Source organism: Amblyomma americanum, chromosome 7, assembly GCF_052857255.1.
Source record: "Amblyomma americanum isolate KBUSLIRL-KWMA chromosome 7, ASM5285725v1, whole genome shotgun sequence".
NCBI classification, from domain to species: Eukaryota; Metazoa; Arthropoda; class Arachnida; order Ixodida; family Ixodidae; genus Amblyomma; species Amblyomma americanum.
This window is the reverse complement of record NC_135503.1, coordinates 118,498,381-118,504,409: the sequence shown is the minus strand read 5'-3', so window position 1 is coordinate 118,504,409 and position 6,029 is coordinate 118,498,381. Positions and strand designations below refer to the sequence as shown.

The window sequence follows — 6,029 nt, the reverse complement described above, 5'->3', positions numbered from 1 at the left end:
GATTCATTTTCAAGGCATCATATGTCTTCTCATCTTCAAAAAACACCAGGCCGTAACGGTCCATTGTAGAAAAAAAGGCGGCGCACGGATGAAAGAAAATCCAACGTTGAGACGGTTGTAATGTTGGGCAAACCTGGACTACATTGAACGAGCGCAAATACCCAACGGCCTGAAGGGACCGTAATCTAACGGCCAAACTGCCAGAACATGACGCGCGCTGATGCGTTTTTTTTCTCATATAGTTTCGGTTTCAGTCATCTAAGCGGACGCGTTTTGGTTTGTTTTGGTCGCGTGTGGCATGAAATATGACTATATGAAATATGACGGGCTTGCGAAAACGAACTAAGCAGCGACCGGTTTTCTGCAGTTTTTGTGCACCGTACATACATGAGTTGAATTCGTCTGTGGCATCACAACTGCCATACGAAGACCGAAACCGAAACCAAACAACCTAAAAAATTGATTTAAGAAATGTTTATTGTTTTTTAGCGCAATCCAAGTTACTTTTCGTCTTTAGTAATTTGCTGTGCATCCCCTTACATACATACTACGTAACTAAAATTTCGTGTCCTTACTCCTTTATAAAGCCTATGGTGGAGTCTTCTCCAGATGTCTTCAATCCACATCGAAATCCAAAAGGGCTTGGCGGCGTTTGGTTCTTGGTTCTAGTTCGGTTAGGGTGCCTCAATCGATGCGCGCCTGGCGCGCGGCGCGCGCATCGAGGCACCCTAAGAACCCTAAGTTGGGTGTGTTCGTTGCACACAGTTCTTCCTGCGGCCGGCACAGCGATTCATGGTACTGTGTCTACGCCTGTCGGCCTGCTCAACGAACAACACTTGGAGTACGCCAGCGTGAACAACTCAGCGACGTAAGTATACATAACACCGAAGTGAGCACGCTTATGGAGAGCTACAGCGGTGTGCTGCTTGACAAATAGCGTACTAACGTGCGTACCTGCTTTGTTTCTGCCACTGTGCTTGGGCTTTTATCATTCGTTTCGCTGTGCTGCAGCACTTGAACGAAGGAATTATCTGTGACAGCCGCTACGTGCGTTAAAGTTTCGTATATTTTGCCCCGTCTGGCACGGCTCGAGCACAAATGTCCCCGCCACGTGTTCAGAAATGCATGGCCACAATACTGTTTCGGGTTTCTATTTCATGTACTGGGAGGGCCAAAAGTTACCGGGACGTGTGCGTACATGCTCTATCCGCTGGCAATATCACACGGCTGTTTCGCGAGGCAGAGCTGTAAACTTTTTTTTCTGAAAACATGCGTCGTGTAAAACTTTATTTGTGATATTACCATGCGTATGGCGTGGCAGTTTTGTTACAGAGTATGTCTGAATTTTTTCCTATCACATAATTTCATTGCTTGTTCAAGTAAAAAAACTTGCCTGTGCATGAAAGGTGTATAGATTTTACGCTCGAATGTCTTGTCACATTGTCTAAGGCGCAATATGCTTGACAAAATATTTCAAACACTTTGCTCTTATTCCGTCAGGTACAAGAACTGTTGTGGTTTCGTTGCCACTCAAAGATGGACCCAAGCAGAAAGCGCGGCCCTTAAAAAAGTACCTGTGGAATGCAGGACAACTAGTAAATCTACACTTTTGACATGATCTTGACTCAGTACATTGATTCAGACATGTATATAGGTAATGGTTGCTGCATGAAAGCAGACAGCTCAATAGTATGCATGGGCAATGGATGCATTAACCTTCTAAGCACTGTCTCATATTTAAACCAGAAATGTTTTGAACTTGCTTAGCTGCTTTAAGAAATAAATTATCATTCTGAAATGTTAGTTTGGTCCTCATTAGAAAGTTCAAGGATAAAAACTTTGCTGATTTAAATGCTTGTTTATGATTAGTAAAAGGTGCGATTGGAGAGAATACGAGGCCAAGAAAGCCATAACTGTCTGTAGTAGCAGTGAGAGGCACGCCTTCCAGTGTTGCTTTTGGCAAAAAGCTCTCTTGCGTTTTATGTGAAACATTTCATGTTAAACATAGCTACATGTTTTGTCTGTTGCGTGAGTTTTGGGTGAACATTTGCCTTCGTGTTTCTGACTAATTTGGAACAGGCGACCTTCTTTGTATTTTAGATTTCATATAAAACTTTACACTTTTGTTTAACTTTTCATCTCTAGAAACTGAAATTTTGTAGTAGTGAAAAAAAAAACATCATTTTTTATGCTGTTCTCATATGTGCACTCTTTGATTCCATATTTCTCCTAGCTTGCACTGAAATCTAAATGATGTGCAGATGGTACTAGGCTAATGGACAAATTGATTAACATGCCTTGACTCGAACTTTTGCTCCATGTGACCAGAAACATACCTTCACTTGAATCGCTCCTCGAGTTTTGGAAAAGCTTGATGTCCTCAAGTATATCTCTAAGTGGCGCCGGTGTTGCCTTGAGCGCTCCTCGATCGCTGCTTTGCTTATATGAGGGTTGATAACGGCGCTCACCTTGTTCTGGTGGCAACTGTAGAACTCTGACTCGAACTCTTTTATATTGGACTCGTCCGTACACTCATTCTGTTGAGCAGTTAATATCAACTGAATTCATTGGCAGCTTTCCTACCAGGCCTCCTAGTACTAATCCTATGAAGAATGAGGAAGTGTCGTCAGGGACTGAGATCTTCTTGTTAGAAAAACAAGCCTTGGAGAGAAGCTGACTTACAGATAGCTGCAAATTGTTTATTGCTAGAGCAACGGAGACGCTAGCGGGTTCATTTCGGGGGCTAGCACCGCAGAGCCTCAAGTGCCCCCACCTTCCCCCGGGCCGGTTTTCTCAGTGCCTGCTGGCCTGTTTCTGTACTGTGAAAGGAAGTAAATGGGAAGTGTTTTGTTGAGTATGGGTCCTAGGCCAGGATGAACAAACCAAAAAGTGGCATTTTTCGGTTCTAACCGATGCCATAATATTTTTACCAGCGGATGTTTATCAGTGTTTTTCCAATAACAGCTGAAAATACCGAGCCTACTGATAATCGCGTAATGATGCTGTGGCATGGGCACATTTCAAGCCATCTTTGGACACCTGAGAAATGTTTCACAGACTACCGTGTGCCAGGTTGTGGAGTACAGTTGGCGGCTAATAGCGAGCTCGATGTGCGTGGCAGCTTCCACATACAGCTGCTCACTTGTGGGGAATGGCGTGTTGCATACAGGAAGCTGGGGGGCATCGGAGAAACGGTCAACCTGTGCGAGCATCTTAGATGTGCGCACCAACAGCTTGCCTATCGCCTCAGGGTGTAGGCATGTCTTTCGATGTGTAGTGCTGTCCAAGGAGAGCACTGATTTGCTTGTTCCACAAAAGGAGTGTTTGTGATCAGCAAAAGGCACGGCTTTTCAAGCACATTGGTAATTAAAACTCCCAGTTTGCTTTGAACCCGCAAGCGACTTTAGTTTTTAGAGAGTTGAACTCTTTGGTTTGGGTGCATGTGTTGCAACTTGCTGCATAGAAGCATGCGGTGTTTTCACCACACCCGAGCCCTGAGCTTCGCGAGGGCAAAGGGAAGGGTAAGAAATTTTACACGAAACCCAAATAAACATAACTAGCTTTCAGACCATTCTTGAACACCGTCTTGTTCTACATGGGCTGTGCGTCGCCAGCAGAGACAATTTCCACACGAAAAAGTGTTTACAGACATCTTTCACTGCATCTGCTGGTTCATGCAGCCCACAAAACACGTTTTACTGGAATGTGAATGTAGAAATTGCTTGTGAAAGTTGTTTAGAAGACACAGCATGACGAAATATATATGTTACATAGAGCGGCATGCAGATTGTGGGCCACATTTTGGCCTTAATCTCAGCCTTTGTGGGCCATTCACGCCACCTCGAGTGGAAGGAGATTTCTTGAGGAGGCTTTCTCCGCAGAAATATTTAAATCATGAATCATGATTGACCCAAGAGTGAAGGAGCGGCTGTTTTCACCATGTTTGTTAAAGTGGTCGTAAAAGTTTTTGCTGTGTTCTGTAATAGCCAGCACATTGGATTCCCAGGTATTAGCCACTTCTATGCCATAGTTAAAAGGCTACACATTCCCATGCTCTCTTTAAAGAGACACCAAGGTCAAATAAGGAGTTGGCAGTATTGCTGACAAAATTCTATTCATAAATGATATTTTTCTCTGAAAACAGAGCCTTTATAAACTACAGAAGAAAAATACACATGTTACCACTACCTGCCATTTTTTTTCAAATGAGGTGCATAAACAGCAGCACTTTTCCTATTTATGCATATATATTAGTCCACACCGGTTTCCGTTTCATGGAAGTCATTTTATGTTACCTACGAAGTGGACACACACACATTACACACAATTTTATTGTTTCTAAACATCAGAGACCAGCATGTGAGCTGTGTGGAGAAGAGATGACAGTAATGCACATTTTATGCTCGTGTAATGGACTGGATAAACTGAGGAAAAAACACTTCCCAGATTTTTTTTGAGAAACATGTCCCATTCCATCCCAAGCTTAATCTTAGCACAAGATTAACTTGTCAATATCTCATGTGTCATTTCATTCTTGAAAGAAGCAAACCTTTGAAACCAGATATGATTTTTTAAACAACCCTTTTGATATCTCTCACCTATATACACACTGAACCTTGCGTTTGGCGCATGATGCCCTTAGTAGCCTAGTGCCATTAAACCCAGCCCAACTCAACATTGGTTTTCACTTCAGTTCTTGGTAGCTAATTTCAATAAAAATGCAAGAATATATTTTTGTTGTTAAAAAGAGATGTGAAGAGAGCCATGAAATACCAAGAAATTGATCTCTTCTAACAACTGCAGTTTAATCAAATTGTCCTCAGTGTGCCTTCAGGCATGGCCCTACCTGCTTATTGCAACAGTGTGCAGAGAGTCTTTTGTGTCCCTTTTTGATTCCTTTCATTACATTACATTTCCTGTGTTTTGCCATTCTTTGCTTTGTTATCCGCTTGCTTCATATCGTTAGAATTGGAGGACAAGGTATAATGTACCATTGAGAGCATGTTCAGATTGTTACAATTATAGGAGAATGTATAATGTGTCATTGACAGCATGCTCACTGGGGGGGAACCAGAAGCGAGCTTGACTTGGCTCCAAGTAGGAGTACTTCAAGGAGTAAACACTCATAATTGAGTTGCTACAAATGTTCGTGTGAAGTACAAACACTTATAATTTGTATTTTAGCTTCCGCGGGAAACCTGCCGGCGCTGGCAAGCATCGTTTGCAGCAAGCTCCAGCGAGGCTTCTGGCTTCAGTGAGACTTCTGGTTCCAGCGAGACTCCTGGCTCCAGCGAGACTCCTAGCCACTGGGTTAGTGGCACTTCGTCACCCTCAGCTCTGGACGATGAACAGGGTGTTATATCCAGTGCTGCTTCATGCAGTGATAGTGAGGAGGATGATCCAATGAACTGTTCCACATCTGAGATCGATTCTGCAGGTTCTGGTAACCCATTCACTTCTGGGAGCCCCGACACTACAAGCCTGCACTTTTTGAGGGCAGTGCTTTCAGCAATGTTCACGCATGCCTCATTTTAATGGTACTGTTTTTTAAGTTTAAACAAACCAGAGAGTGTTCGGACCAGATTTTTTTCATTTTTTCAGCTCTGTTGCCACCTTCCAACACACTTCCAAACACAACATTTAAATTCTTCAAGTTGTCAGGATTTCAAAGAGGAACAGAAGTGCAGACACACTTTTTTTGAAAAAACTGTCAGGAATATCTCGAAGTGGACATGCAAGCCTGCCCTAGCTGTGATGAAGAGTGCCAAGATATGCGTGGCAGTTTCTTTCAGATGAGGTTGACTGACACATTACGGTCAGTTCTTGAAAACGACAAAATATATAAGTATTTTATGAAAAGAGTGAGTTCAGCCAGTGATTACCCTCTAGAAGACATTGTGGTTGGCGCAATCTACCAAGGCAGTGCTGCCCACTCATCAGAATTTAACTTCACGCTCCTCTGGAATACTGATTGTGTACAGGTCTTCAAGAGTTCCGTAAGATCCCTTTGGCTAGTCCACTGTGTTATC

At 43.1% G+C, this 6,029-nt stretch overlaps 1 long non-coding RNA gene across 1 annotated transcript; it reads left to right on the top strand.

Moving 5' to 3' along the window:
• Positions 1–781: 781 nt before the first annotated feature.
• On the top strand, positions 782–5,348 carry LOC144097421 (uncharacterized). Its single transcript, XR_013307011.1, has 3 exons — positions 782–868; positions 1,501–1,595; positions 5,185–5,348. It is a non-coding gene; the product is annotated as an uncharacterized LOC144097421 (long non-coding RNA).
• The last annotated feature ends 681 nt before the right edge of the window (positions 5,349–6,029 follow it).